The sequence below is a fragment of the Dysidea avara genome, chromosome 1, assembly GCF_963678975.1.
Source record: "Dysidea avara chromosome 1, odDysAvar1.4, whole genome shotgun sequence".
Classification (NCBI taxonomy): Eukaryota; Metazoa; Porifera; class Demospongiae; order Dictyoceratida; family Dysideidae; genus Dysidea; species Dysidea avara.
In genome coordinates, this window is record NC_089272.1 from 10165191 (window position 1) to 10182232 (window position 17042).

Here is a 17042-nt window from a genome sequence, read left to right on the forward strand (position 1 = left end):
TGGTATACAGACTTACAGTACTGGAGGTGGAGGGAATCTTCATAGCGAAAATTACATACACATGAATTTATTGTTCTTTCTGTTAGGAAATATAGGAACATGCACCATGGCATGGTGTGGTGCGCTGCTTGGACTGGGTGGTGAACTATCATATGTCTTGATATGAGTTATTTTATTATTAAAATTTTAGCACAGTAACATCATACAGTATGATTGTACTGTATAGTAGGGACCACAAAGGAGTAAGCATGGCCTATGAAAAAACACCACCCAAAAACCAGCCTTACTTTTCCCAGGCAACAATGAGGCAGGAAAAACGAAGCTCGAACAAGCCTTCAGGTTGACCCGAAATGCTTTCAACAAGTTGCTACGAAATTTAAAAAAATTTTTAATGGAATTTCTATTGACTAACTGCCTGATGATGCCTTCAGACAAGCATAACTCAATAACAGCTAAGACTACGGGCTTGATTTTTTCACTGATCGACATCACTTCACCCTGAGAGGTGCCTTTTGGCATACTGCAGTACGTACAATGCATTCTTCACGGACTTACCAGTGTCCTCCTTTGTGTCCCATTCATCTTTGCTGACAGTGAAAAGTGTTGATTTGGCAGTAGCACATGATGGCTTCCATTCATAATGGAGATCATCCATATTTTTCTTGCTGACAGCGAAAAGTGTTGATTTGGTGGTAGCACATGATGGCTTCCCTTCATAACGGAGATCATCCATATTTTTCATAGTGGCTATATACTTTGGTTGCAGAGGTGCTTTTTGAACAGTTATTGATTCGTACTGCTGTGTAACATAGCTGACAACGAAGTGTAATGGATACTTCACTTTTCAGACGATAATTGATAGCTTGGGATTTAATCTCAAGATCAACAAATTTGTCTTGTTTTCCATGACAGTCTTGAGTTACCCGGGATGGCCACATCAACCAGAAACATTTCCTTATGATTCCTTACTGTGTCAACTTTGCTAGCGAAGACTATACACAGGGGAGGGGCAGAATCAATGCAATTACATCATTTCTTATCAATTACAAGTTCACAAAAGATTGAGAGATACAACAGTCACATGCAATACAATAATTATACATTAATTGTTAGGGGAAGAGCATGTGATGATCAAGATACTCTAACATAGTTAGCCTTCAAATTTATATTAGCAGAAACAAGCCTATTACTCCTCACTCTGTATAGGGTTGAGCGGTATTGAATTTTTACTATCTCAATATTACTAATTATCATGATCTTCTTTTCATATTTTGACAGGCACTCTACCATCTACCTACACAAGTAACATAACTTGCAGCAGCATGATATGGATATGCAACAATTAATAGCATACGTACATATATACACTGCTTGAAGTATCTTAGTTTACTACAGTGGTATATCCCCAGTATATGGAACAGTTAATTGTTTGTTATTTTAGTAGTTTTTCAGTAAACCCGCATTCACTGATGTTTTACTGAGAGTTTAAAACTTAGTAAAATAATTATGTTCCATATACTTAAGTTTACTGACACTTTACTATCAGTATAACTACAGTAAGGCATCTTAACAAATTAGTAAACTAAGAACCTTCAAGCAGTGATACATGAACTATACATCATATGCATGGAAGTACAAACACCAGATATTTAACTATATACAACTAAGTGTAGTGAGGATGTATTTTGTACACCCAAGTACATGATAAAGATAGCTATCTATTCCCATGTATGACTAAAAAGCTGTAGACTATATAGCAATAGAAGTTCATACTCAGCTTTGCATCATAAATGCTACAATGTCTGCTGTAGAAATATTTCTTCCTCAATTAAAAACCAGCACTTTATACATCATTTCTATAAAGTTCCTTATCACATTGACATTTGACAAATCTGTTAATACTTTCATATTTGCATGAATGCACTATTAGAGTATACTTGACTGCTCTATTAGAGTATCTCGATCTTTAAAACTTTCCACATAATATACCCTCTATAGGTCCTTCCCTGGATCTACAATCTGGATTATTCCTTTCCTGGAACTACAATGGCAGTGGTGCAATGTCCCACCATGTTTACTACGAATATACGGATATTTACTTTACAGTATTTATGGAGAACACCATGGTTATTATGATAGCACAATAATATCATTTCCAAGAATTTTTACAATACTAGTATTGTTTTATTAGAATATCATGGTTTCATGATATAAATTCCCACCCCTAACTCTATATTCAATAGATATGGCTGTTAGTGTGCATTTAAATACTCATGCATTAGTGTATTTGTCATGCTTTGTATTGCCTTGTAGAACAAGGTCTCTACAGGACATGAACATGGCACTGGGGATTTAGAAACCACATTTTCAGTCAAATTTAAGATCAAACTTGTTGAAGTCTAATAGTACAGAGTCACACATATTAAGCAATAATAGCTAGCTTCTTGCTATATATCATAATTTAAAGCAAGTGGAAATTGAGATACTCTAATAGAACACTCACATTAAGGTAAAATTGTAGCAATGCACTTTTAATAGTCGAGTTGATTGACAAAGATTAATGCTAAGTAAAATTGACAGTTTTTGAGCAAAATGTGGAGTATAATTGGTGAAAAATAAAAGAATTGCTGGAAAGAAAAATAGGTGGAAAAAAGCAAAATAGTTCATCAAATACATAGTTCAGTCACCAATTTCAATGGTCCCAAAATTATTATTATGGTAAAGAACACACAGCAGCATGGACAGGGATGACAAACTAAAAATTAATTATATAAGTTGGCCTAAATGCAAGCCAGCAACACCCTACCATAAATCTACGCAATTCATACAATTACAGCTCATATCAGTTCTAGCAATGGTAACTCTAGAATTTTCTAGAACACTTAAAAATGTACAAAGATGGAGCACAGGTGTAACTCATCACTGGACTGGACTGCTGGACTGGAACACTGGAATGGAGTACTGGACTAACATATTTTTTTGTTCTTACACAAAAAAAACTTGATAACTGCTGAAATTGAAGGAATTGACGTAGGATCATGATTTTGTTAAAGGAATAGATCAATTGCTTTTGAAATAGATCAATTCCTTCCGTCAATTCCTTTAAGTTTCAGCAAGGCTGAAACTTAAAGGAATTGACGGAAGGGCACCACCAGGAGTGGAGCCTGCGGCTTAATTTGACTCAACACAGGAAAACTCACCAGGTCCAGACATGGTAAGGATTGACAGATTGAGAGCTCTTTCTTGATTCTATGGGTGGTGGTGCATGGCCGTTCTTAGCTAAGGCCTAAGGGCCTTCAAGGGACCTTCAGCCTTCTGAGCTGAGCAGTAGGATAACTCTTCTAAGGATTTTACTACTTTTATTATGTTCTACAGCACTTATACACTCCTTACTATTGTGCTGCACAGAATGTGATAGCAATGGTTATCCAAAACTACTCAACTTACCAATGATATCTGCATGTGAATAAAATCGAGTGATGCAGACCATCTGAGACTTATAAGTGGGGCAGAGCATAATAAATAGTTATAAAATTGATATAATAGAAGAAGATCCTAAACTTCCATGATCCTTAATATACAGATGATATAATTACAGTATGCATACTCATTTTCACTAAGATTATATAGCATTGAGCCAATCTTTATTGTTAATTTTAGAGGACGAAAATTTTACAGACAGCCAAGCAACTGTGAAATTCACAAAATTTGCATCCTTCAAAAATTTGTATATATATGGTAATGTGCTGTCTTCATTTATCAAAGTGCAGAAAATACAAATTAAACAGTAAACTACTGTAAGTCCCAAAACCAGTTTTTGGCTATTTACCACATACACTCTACTACAGTGGTCAGTCTTTGTGATAAATTTTTAATATGAGAATGTTCCAGAAAATTGTTAAACATGACCATTTTGCTACATATTCCAGTAGAAAAGAAAATAGATTAATCCCATGCAAAGTTGGCCTACAGCTGCAGCCATTTGGGACTTGTACAGAAGTGACAACCTTGCAAAAAGAACCAAGCTGTGAAAAAACCGTGTGGCTATGTGGCCTTCAAAATAGCTAGGGTTAAGCATAATATCATTAAGACTAATAATTGTTATTAAAATCACTGTGGCCATTTCTTGAATGACTGTTTTGATTTCACAACTATTTAACACCACATTATATGTGAACACAATCATGTACATCAACTAAAAATCAGGCCTTTATGCACAAACCATTTTAGAGAAATAAACTGTTTTACACCAAGATCAAGACACACGATAGTGTGTCGTGCGGCCCAAGAAGCCGGCGCGCCACACCGTGAGTATATTGACAGAAAGAACGAAAACGTCATTTTCATACCTTTGTATCTCGGTGATCACTTATCTGATTGGAACCAAATTTGCTACACAGTTGCCCGCCAGCCAAGGGAGTCTACATTCCAAATTTGAAGGAAATCGCTCCAGCCATTTTCGAGATACGAGCTGCCAAAGTTTCGTTTTTTTTTCTTCGTTTTTTTTTCTTCTTCTTCTTCGTCTTTTCGCACACTTGCAAAAATTGCTATAACAAGCAAACGCGTACTCCGATCGCCTTGAAATTTGGCACACAGAAAGGGAGTCCAAAGGCGAATCCTTGCATCAACTTTGGTACAAATCCGATGAATGGTTCAGGAGTTATGACCGATTATTCGCTTAAAACAAGATCGATTTGTTGTCACGCCTACAGGGTAAACCGCTTCATGGAATGAGTTGAAAATTGCTATGTATATGGAGTAACCATCGTAGGAGTGCCTTTTGATGGTTTGAAAGGAATCGAGATAAAGACCACGGAGGTATGACACAAAACCCAACCTGTGTCACAATTACGCGATCGATTTTTATGAATAAAAAAGTATTAGTTTTCACGCCTACTAGGCAAACCGCTTAGAGCAATGAGCTGAAAATCGGTGTATAGCTGGAATAATCTTCATAGAAAGTCCTTGCAGTAGTACAGAAGAATCGGATTACAAACCACTGAGTTATGATTCGAAAGCCAACTCCGTGTAGCAAATGCGAGATCGAGATACTCTAATAGAACAGTCACCCTAATAGATCATTCGGCTAATTTATTTACTCCATTATAGAATTTTATTACATCACAAGTTATTCTGTAGGGAGTTCAGCTGCAAACAGTTAATCTTATAGACAGTTCAGCAAGAAGACAGTCACCATGTGGAGAGTTAAGCAAATATACCACTATAGAGATTCAGAACATTACAAGTCACACTGAAGAAAGTTCAGCTATAAACAAGTCATGCACTGTGTAGAGAAATCAGCTACAATTAAGTCACTCTCTAGAGAATTCAGTTACACAGAATTCTGCTACACACAAGTCACTGTGGAGAGAGTTCAGCTACAAACAAATTACCCTTTAGAGTGATCAGCTACAAACAAACACTTTGCAGGGTGTTCAACTGCAACAAATCAATTACCTTTAGATTACCTTTAGAGCGATCAGCAATGAACAAATCAACACAAATCTACCTGTAGAGAGATCAGCTAGAAACAAATCACCCTGAAGAGAGTTCAGCTACAAAAAATCACCCTGTAGAGACATCAGCTAGAAACTAGACACAATGTAAGGAGTTCAGCTACAAGCAATCACCCTGTAGAGAGTTCAGCTAGAACAAATCAACCTGCAGAGAGATCAGCTACAAACAATCACCTTATAGAGAGTTCAGCTACAAGCAAATCACCCTTTAGTGAGTTCAGCTACAAACAAATCACCCTGTAGAGAGATCAGCTACAAACTAGACACAAAGTAAGGAGTTCAGCTACAAGCAAATTACCCTGTAGAGAGTTCATCTACAAACAAATCAACCTGTAGAGCAATCAGCTAGAAACAAATCACCCTGAAGAGAGGTCAGCTACAAAAAATCACCCTGTAGAGAGATCAGCTAGAAACAAATCACCCTGAAGAGAGGTCAGCTACAAAAAAATCACCCTGTAGAGAGATCAGCTACAAACAAATTGCCCTGTAGAGAGATCGGCTACAAACAAATCAACCTGCAGAGAGATCAGCTACACACAAATCAACTTGTAGAGAGTTCAGCTACAAACAAATTACCCTGTAGAGAGATCGGCTACAAACAAATCAGCCTGTAGAGAGTTCAGCTAAAACAAATCAACCTGCAGAGAGATCAACTACAAACAAATCACCTTATAGAGAGTTCAGCTACAAACAAATCTCCCTATAGAGAGATCAGCTAGAAGAAGTTACCTTGTAGAGAGTTCAGCTTCAAACAAATCACCCTGTAGAAAGATCAGCTAGAAGAGGTCACCTTGTAGAGAGTTCAGTTACAAAAAAACCACCATGTAGAAAGCTCAGCTACAAACTAGTGACCTTGTAGAGACATCAGCTAAAAGAAGTTACCTTGTAGAGAGTTCAGCTGCAAAGAAAAAATTATTTTAAGAGCTCAGCTGCAAACAAATCCCCTATACAGAATTCAGCTACAAACAAATCACCATGTAGAGAGATCAGCTAGAAGAAGTTAACTTGTAGAGAGTTCAGCTACAAAGAAACCATCATTTAGAGAGTTCAGCTTCAAACAAATCACCTGTAGAGAGTTCAGCTACAAAAAAATCTCCCTGTAGAGAGATCAGCTAGAAGAAGTTACCTTGTAGATCGTTCAGCTACAAACAAATCACCCTGTAGAGAGATCAGCTAGAAGAAATTACCTTGTAGATAGTTCAGCTACAAACAAATCGCCGTGTAGAGAGATCAGTTAGAAGAAGTTACCTTGTAGAGAGTTCAGCTACAAAGAAACCATCATGTACAGAGTTCAGCTGCAAACAAATCACCTGTAGAGAGTTCAGCTACAAACAAATCTCCCTGTAGAGAGATCAGCTAGAAGAAGTTACCTTGTAGAGAGTTCAGCTACAAAGAAAACACCATGTAGAGAGTTCAGCTGCAAAGAAATCACCCTGTAGAAAATTCTGCCAGAAACAAATTGCCCCGTAGAAAGATCAGTTAGAAGAAGTTACCTTGTAGAGAGTTCAGCTACAAAGAAACCATTCTGTAAAGAGCTCAGCTGCAAACAAATCACCTGTACAGATTTCAGCTACAAACAAATCACCCTGCAGAGAGATCAGCTAGAAGAAGTTAACTTGTAGAGAGTTCAGCTACAAAGAAACCATCATTTAGAAAGTTCAGTTACAAACAAATCTCCCTGTAGAGAGATCAGCTAGAAGAAGTTACCTTGTAGAGAGTGCAGCTACAAACAAATCACCCTATTGAAAGATCAGCTAGAAGAAGTCACCTTGTAGAAAGTTCTGTTACAAAGAAACCACCATGTAGAGAGTTCAGCTACAAACTAGCTACCTTGTAGAGACATCAGCTAGAAAAGTTACCTTGTAGAGAGTTCAGCTACAAAGAAACCATTCTGTAAAGAGCTCAGCTGCAAACAAATCACCTGTACAGTATTCAGCTACGAACAAATCATCCTGTAGAGAGATCAGCTAGAAGAAGTTACCTTGTAGATAGTTCAGCTACAAACAAATCACCCTGTAGAGAGATCAGTTAGAAGAAATTACCTTGTAGAGTGTTCAGCTACAAAGAAACCATCATGTAGAGAGTTCAGCTGCAAAGAAATCACCCTGTAGAAAATTCTGCCAGAAACAAATTGCCCTGTAGAAAGATCAGTTAGAAGAAGTTACCTTTTAGAGAGTTCAGCTACAAAGAAACCACCTGTACAGAATTCAGCTACAAACAAATCACCTGTACAGAATTCAGCTACATACAAATCACCTGTAGAGAGTTCAGCTACAAACAAATCTCCCTGTAGAGAGATCAGCTAGAAGAAGTTACTTTGTAGATAGTTCAGCTACAAACAAATCACCCTGTAGAAAGGTCAGTTAGAAGAAGTTACTTTGTAGAGAGTTCAGCTACAAAGAAACCATTCTGTAAAGAGCTCAGCTGCAAACAAATCACCTGTAAAGAATTCAGCTACAAACAAATCACCCTGTAGAGAGATTAGCTAGAAGAAGTTACCTTGTAGATAGTTCAGCTACAAAAAATCTCCCTGTAGAGAGATCAGCTAGAAGAAATTACCTTGTAGAGAGTTCAGCTACAAAGAAACTATCATGTAGAGAGTTCAGCTGCAAAGAAATCACCACTGTCCAAATTTCAAGGCAATAGCTCTTTCCAATCTGAAGTTATCAATTATCAAAGTTGGCAAATTGGATGTGTGTGGAAGACCCCTTTTCGCAAATCCGATCACATATGTATTATATATATAATTTGTACATTTACTGATAAAATATTTAAAGTACATCTACTTCATCTTTTCATCTTCCTGTAGTAAAGAAAAAAAACATAGGTTAAAAAAGTCCCAAAGCTGGCCATAGGCCGGCTTTGGAGTATAAAAATACAAAAAGAAATGAAATCTAATCCAAAACAGCCAAGCTGTAAAAAAAGTGTGCGGCCCTCAGAAAGGCTATGGTGAAAAAAGATGTGAAATCCAAGGTGGCGGCCAAGAAATGGCTGTGATGGTAGGTTAATGGTAAAAATTTTAATAACGACAATTCAGGTGAATTTTTGTGCCGCTTCACAAAATTTACCTGAATTGTCATTATTAAAATTTTTACCATTAACCTACCATCACAGCCATTTCTTGGCCGCCACCTTGGATTTCACATCTTTTTTCACCATAGCCTTTCTGAGGGCCGCACACTTTTTTTACAGCTTGGCTGTTTTGGATTAGATATATTCACTGGATGCATGCTATATAGTGGTATAACTGAAAATGAACAGCGGTACAAATTTACTTGATACATGGACACGGTACATTCAATTTGTATAAAATTTTTACAGTGAATAGAGTGAATAGACCATGAATATGTAACGTGAAGTTAATTACAATTAAAAAATCACTTTTAGTGGAGTGATCTGAAGGCCTGATTTTTACTTGATGCATTCACATATATAACACAGCTTGGCTGTTTTGGTATATAACATTGTCACTTAGGATGTGACACATTTTCCCCTCAGCTGCAATATGCTATCAGTAATTGTGCATATATGTGACCAGCTGAGTGCAAACCCATCATTTTTGCAAATGCCATGTATATTAAATGTACCAAAACAAACTGGTAAATATGCAAGCCAATAATGGCTATGCACGTTTAATTGTTTCAGTACACAATGAAAAAGGCTCAAATCAAAAAATTTAATATATAATTATAGCTATTACATCCACCATTGGATCTGTCTGTTTATAGAAAATAAGAAACTTTTTTTTGTTTGTATTGGTACAGTATAGGGTACAAGCATGTTATGAAATTTTGCACAATGCAGTAGCTAGCTAGAAATCAAATTTCTTGCTGTTCCAACTGTCTAGCACTATAACTCCAAGACTATTAATGGCTTGGAGGCTCAAATTTTGGCAGGCCACTCCTTTGCTACTATTATAGATTGCAGAGAAGCAATAAAATGAAACTCAGGGAATGTGCAAAAATGATGGGTTTTTGCTCAGCCAGTCATATAATGTGACTGGCCGGTCATTTTCACTTTGTAATAAACTTACGTGTGCTAGCTATAGGCTTAATTGAGCCAATTATGCTTTGAATATAGCCTATTATATATATACCCTAGCTTGGTACCCTTTGAATACTTTATATGCAGAGATCATTTAATATGCTAAGTCACACAGTCAAGTATTAATCATGAAAATGTTTATTTATTTGTGAAAACCATAGTAATTAAAAAAATCCATGAGTATGCAATAATCTTACCCATCCAATTGTAGTTAAAAATCCAAAGACAGGAAGGACCAGAAATTTCTTTTCATCACTATCACACACAAAATCAGCTTCATGTAGCAATTTACAAAATTTATGGTACAGGTTAGCCAACAGAGCACTGGTCACCAACAGGTAGATTGCCATTATAATGGAAAACAAAGCATCAACTAGTAGTTTGAACTAAAACAGCATGAACGTACAGTAATGTGAATCTGTTTTACCGTGCATTTTATGCAGTATGTATACAAGAATGAACAACATATAAAAGTTATTCCATAATAATTATTATGAAGCAACTCGTAGTCCCTTAACACTAAACAAATTTGTCAAATTGTGTTGCACTTCTCTGTAAGCATCAGCAATTTAGACAGTATATGAGTAACTATTTTGCAGATGTCAGCAGTAAATTATCAATGTATAAAGCTTCTTAAACAATGGCACATTGATAACTGTTATTAACTCCCCTTTCAGTCCATGCAAAAATAATGCTACTGACAATTACGTACTGAATATACACTAATCTGTGCTAGCTAATAGTGTTAAACAATGATGAAGTCATTGAGGTGACCTGACCTGAGTTAGTACTTGCCATACTATAACATTCCATATGTTTCATTAAAGGGCTAGGGTAATAAGAATAAAATTGCAGTGTACCCATATAATACTATTAACCTTCCCAATTCTAGATCTGTGGCATAACATGCAGACAATTAATTGTTTTAAGTATACTGTATAATGTTCACCTTATAATGGACACAAGGAATGAAGACATCAAATAGCAGTAATATCATACATGCCAGGATAGATGACACAGCAGCAGCAACTCCATTGTGACATATACGATGACCACTTGACAAAGTATGAGGATTTCCATAGCAAATTACTTGTGAGACATGTAGGTCATTATCAGTATTCGTATAAGTCAATTCAACAGTAAAAGAAGCAATGACAATAGAAAATGTCTGGAAAAATACTGCATGTAATGATGGAGCAGTAATTGCTAATGTCTGTATGTGTTAATTCATATACTGTGTAGTGGATTTTTATTGCTAGGACTTTTATTTATAACAGTGGTTCAATGTGATAAATTAAATTTACATCTCATGTGCTATTTTTGGATTGTGTGATTTTGCAGCTGGATGGTCATCAGGTTCTGATACTTAGCTACACTGTACTGCATTATGGAGTGTGCGTATATAGCTGGTGATGGTGATCCTAGACTATTTAAAATCCCAATGAGTCACTGTCTCCACCAAACACTATCCAGAGAGTGAGTAAAGAAGTACAAAATATTACTGCAATGGCAGTAGTTAGACATGATGTACAATTATTACGTAATAATTTTGAAATTGCTGACTGAATGCTAAAAGGTTTAATAATAACAGATTTTGGTGTGTAGCTAGCTATTTCAAGGTAAGGTTACTGTATCCGTTAAAGAAATAATAATTAGGTATTTTTTGATTTAATACGTCTTGTGGTTTAAGACAGGTGTACAGAAAATAAATAAGGAACTGAGTACCAAGAAGCTTTTAAAGCAGCTGGAGACAGTAGTTTAACAGATCTGACAGATCCCACAGTTTCGAGGAGTGAATGTTGAAAATTCTGTAAGAGCAGGATATCGCAATTCTGGCAACAATGGCTTAATAGCTCTGGATGGTAACTTGCATGCACGAGATATGTTCAGTTGGTACATTAGTCAGTATCAAAGGTGTAAAGTGCCCTAAACAACCAATCTCAATTGTAACAAGCTGGGCATATAGGCCAGTACATTGAAGGTCCAGTAATAATGATTTATAGACGGGTTGCCTATTTAGGGCGTGTCCCTTGTGTAACGCAAGAAAATGCGACTTTCCGTTTTACGCATGATTACAATGTTGGTCAAGAAGTCAACAAAAAACCCATTTTTTAAAATAGTTTGACAAACGTTTTTGATTCTTCAAAGGTACAAGGTGAGTTAAAATCATCCAGTCTATCATTCTAAGTAGTAGCAAAGTCTTACAAAGAATGTTTTCAGCGAGTTTTATCGCTTTCCAAAAACCCCGAGATTGAGAGAAAATCATCTTCTCGCTCAGCCTTCACCTTACACGCTGGATATGTTATAGCTCGAACTTTTCTCTATAACATACTTTCTGTTCTGAAGGCTGGCTAACTCTTGCTTGCTAAAGTTAACCGAAACGTTCATTTTCTCCAATAGCCTTAATACATTTTTGACTTAGCGAACTCGGAAAGTATGTGGAAAATTTACGGCAAAACGACCACGCCTTAAAAAGGCAACCCGTCTGAGCCAGTGGCGTAACTAAACCTGGGCCTACCCGGGCCTAGGTCCGGGTGTCAGCAAATTATTATATTGAAACCAGATTTGGACGTTTTGTATAACGCGGTTGACCTGCAATTGAGGCTTGAGATAACAGTAATAAATTGCACTACGAGGCGATGGATTGTTGAGAGAGTTGGTCTGCTATATATTAAAGTAGAGGGGATTACTCAGAAATAGAGATAAGGAGTCAAACGAATCTAGAGTACGAGTGATAATTCACTAAATTCAGTGGACAAAATTAGTGTGACCAGGAGTGTCTAACCTAAATAGCATAAAGCATTATACTATACTGCCAGTGATGTATATCTCTACTTGATCATGGACGAATATGTTGGAGTACAGTTGAGACACATGAGATGAGGCTCGATCTGCGGTGGCTACATTATACTTACATAGATAGTAATTTGTAATAAAGCAGCTATAAGTTAGCTAATACTACACTGTATGTTGGCTAGCCCATCATTGGGTCATTAGCCTTTTTGTACAATCATGACATTCTCGATGACATTAAGTGTTCTGTGGGGGTGTGTGTCACCCACTGGCAGTCACGTTCGGGTTAGCTATACGCCACTGATTGCACTATAGGCCCTGGTGTCAGTCTGGTTCTAGTTACACCACTGGCTATAGCTATCTAGTTTTTTTTATTATTGTTACTGAGCAGACAGCGCAGCTGATATGCTCAGGAAAAGAAAAGCAATCATAAAATGAATTTAGCTACGTAGTTACAAAGATTACAGTTATTGAGTTCTATACAATGTTTGCAGTTCCGCTGAAAAAGAGTCAATATTGTTGCTCTCAATGATGGAAGATGGTAAGTTGTTCCAATCCTTAATTGATCTGGAGAAAAAGCTCTGTTGGTATGAATAGGTGGATGAGTTTGGTAGAATAAAACGATGTGGGTGATATAGTCTGGTGGATCTTGTCATTGAAATAAAATGAGGAGGAATTGACAGTAAATAATCTTGATGTATAATTTTAAAAAGTGCTTGTAATCTGGATATTTTATGTCTCAGCTGAAGGCTTGGCCAAGAAAGATGCTGTAACATAGCTGTGACTGAGCTGATTCGATTGAAATCATTTAGGACCCATCTAGCTGCCCTACGCTGTACTTTCTCTAGCTGTTGAATATTGTTATGGTGGTATGGGTCCCAGATGACTGCAGTGTATTCCATTGACGGTCGTACTATCGTAAGGTAGGCTGTTGCTTTGATGTTAGACGAGCAGCAACTCAGATTGCGTTTCAAAAAGTTTAATGTTCTATTGGCCTTAGCAGCTATATTACTAATATGTGGAGACCATGATAGTTTGTTGTCCAATATAACACCATTCTGTTGTTAGCAGCTGACAGATGGTGCATACTATTGGTAACAACTGACAGTTCAAACAAAATGATGGCATCATTAGAGATCAATACGACAATACCAAATCTGGTCTATTGAGAGATGAAGTGAAAGAGTATTTTATGGACGAAACTTGCATGATAGCTGTGGAGATCAGCATAAAGCTTGTAAAATGGTAGATCTCTCTTGAACCCATTAACAAAGACTTGTTGAGAAGAACAGAGTCGTGGCGCCATGTATATCTCCCCTGATCTAGAGCAGTGGAGTAATTAACTAGTTAGTATATTTTAATATGATTAGAAATGCAACATATATAATTATATGCATTTGTTTGATCACTATGCACAAAGCTAGCTGTGTACTTATATACAACACTCAAATAAATAAATTTATGGGTTGTGATTAGCATGTAAGCTTGCTGTTTGTATAGCTATACATAAATGTCACAAATAGAAAGATACAAATCACTGGATCAGATCACAATCGACATGCATGCTAAAAAATTTTGGAGCCCCTACCCCAAAAGTTTGCCTCTGCATTTTATGTGCATGAGATAAAGTGTCACGTTTCAATTGACTGTGGACCATTATATTTTAATACTATATGCAATCACAGGCACAGTACAGTACTGCATTTATTGAAACTATGCAGTTAAGTGAGTTTGCCATTATACGTGCGAATTATGCACTTGTCAATTTCATGCCCCACTATACGTAGCTACGTATAGGCAGTGTTGGGCAAGTTACTTTATAAAAGTAACTAGTTACATATTACATAATACTTGCAACTGGTACGTAATTCAGTAGATGTTTTGTACCTTGACTTTAAGAAGGCTTTTGACTCTGTTCCTCATGAAAGGTTGCTCAAAAAGATTTACACATATGGTGATTTGTTTAATTGGATACAAGACTTTTTGAAAGGACGCAGACAAAGAGTTTCTGTGAATGGTTAAATGTCTGGTTGGAGTGATGTAATAAGTGGAATACCTCAAGGATCAGTCTTGGGTCCTCTCTTCTTTGCAATTTTCATCAATGATCTGCCATCATTATTAAGGAATAAAGTTCTTTTATTTGCAGATGACACAAAAATATATTCCAGCATTAGTCGTGCTAACCCAATATCCTCCCTGCAAGATGATATTAATGCTTGCATTGAATGGTCAGTAAAGTGGCAGTTGCCTTTCAACATTTCTAAATGTAAAATATTACATATAGGTCAGTTTAATCCAAGATATTGTTATAAAAATAAGATGGATGGGATGGACATTGTTAAGGTAAATGAGGAAAAGGATTTGGGGGTGTTGATTGATTGCAATCTCAAGTTTCATAGTCAGTGTTTGGCAGTGGTTAACAAAGCTAATAGACTTCTTGGCCTTATTAAACAGACCTTTTCGGATATTTCTGTAGATTCATTTACATGTTTATACAAATCAATAGTACGTCCTATTTTAGAATATGGTAACTTGGTTTATGGACCTTACTATAAAACAGACATCCACAAATTAGAAAAAATCCAGCGGAAAGCAACTAGAATGATCAAATCTATAAGAAATCTTGACTACGAGGAACGATTGAAAGTACTTAACTTGCCATCATTACATTATAGAGGTTATAAAGGTGACATGATTGCTGTCTACAATATGCTGCATGATAAGTATGATAAAGACTATTCTGATTTTTTTTACTTTTTCACCCATTACCCATACCAGAGGTCATACATTTAAGCTATTTAAGTATTTTTCAAGAAAAAATGCCAGGAAATATTTTTTACAAGAAGAGTTGTTGAACCATGGAATAATTTACCCCAAGAAGTAGTATGTGCAGCATCAGTTGATGATTTTAAGAAATTGATTGACCAGTATTCATCTAACACTATGTATAAATGTATGTAATTAGTCTACTTGTACTTTTTTACCTGTTGATCAGATGTAACAGGTTGTTTAGCCTTATAAATTACCTGTAATAAATAATAAATAATAAAATAATAATAACTGGACTATTTAGTTACAGTTACATATTACCCATAAAATAAAGTAACTATAATAATATTACATAATTATTACTTTGTGTCCACAGCCTTAAGCTGTCACGTGTGAAACTACCACTTTATCACGTGACATGATTGCATTATAAGTGAGAAGCTGGTGAATAAGCTTCAATTCGTTGTGGCTAGGCGTTACTCAGAGGATAACTAACGAGATTAGTAACTTCGTTACTTGTAGTAATAATATTACGTAATATTAGACTCGTTACAGTAACAATATTACTTAGGTAACGCGTTACTTTTGTAAGTAAAGTAACTTGAGTTATATTACCAGTTGTTATAGCGTATTTCGTTATATTACTTAGTTACCACGAAGTAATAATATTACGTAACGCGTTACTTATGTAACGCGTTACTCCCAACGCTGCGTATAGGCATAGATAGGTCCTCAACGTGAAATTTCGACCTCCGAAAATCAACTACCAAACCACCCACAAATGCTAGGCTAGGTACCACTTAGACAATGCCAGATTGGAATTATTTTTCATTAACGTCTTGTGCAAATCGGCGAATATGCTTACAAATTACGAGATTTTTTGCTATATCTTCAAGGAAATGTCTTTTAAAGCTACAATACGCACTCTCAACTTTTCTTATTAACTGTACTCTAAACTAAAACCATCAGTGGCTGCATTGTCTGGAGCAATTTCCAGCCGCAGCATCGCGAAAATGAAATTTCGGACTAGAAAAAAGTTTCGATGCCACTGGAGCACACAGTAGCGATGCCAAAGTAACCCTCCCAGGCCAAACTGGTCTGGCATGAGTCCAACTATTACCACACCAAATATCATCGAATTCCAAAATTGTTTGCCATCTGGCTGAGCTCGACGGCTGTCAAAAATGCCGATTTTATTCACTGACGGGAACTTTTACTAGCCAGATGTGCTAGTTTACTTCTCAAAAGCTTGCTAGACCCATAGCCAGTAGCTTTCATTCATAAGGTTTGTCTGGCAGCTCTTCTAGCGGCCTCAAATTCCGCCAAATGCCGATATCCATAATTTTTGCCAATATCGACCAATTTACAACCCGTTAAAGAAATATTGTACAGCAAACGTGATGCTTTGTCTCTCTAATGTCATGCTGCATCCTTGTTTAGTTATATTCGTCCATAGGGTGGCACTGGCAGCTCTCTTATCGAGGCCAAAATCCACCATCGAAATGCCCATCTCACCATTTGTCATCAGCTTTCAGAAGTTTTACAAGTCAAAAATGCTGGTTTACCTCTCTACATCCTTGCTGGACCATTCAATCACCTTCGTCTGTGTAGGCACATTCTTCAGTCCCTTGAAAACGTCAGAGCACGCCAATTGAGCGCAACCATAAATACCAGTTAATGCTTATTTTGTTTCATTGGTTCCACGCAAGAATGACAGGAAAACCAGCAGAAATGTAATAGAGCGAAAATAGAGTTAGTCTAACTCTAAATATTGTACTCTAAAAAAACTCTACATGTTTATACAGATGATTACCGAAATGCAAATGCCGATTATCAAAACCACATTCGAATTTCCATTCGTGTAGAGTTCCGAAGGTGGATTAAATATTATTATATTATATTGTTTAATTAGCAGAGCCC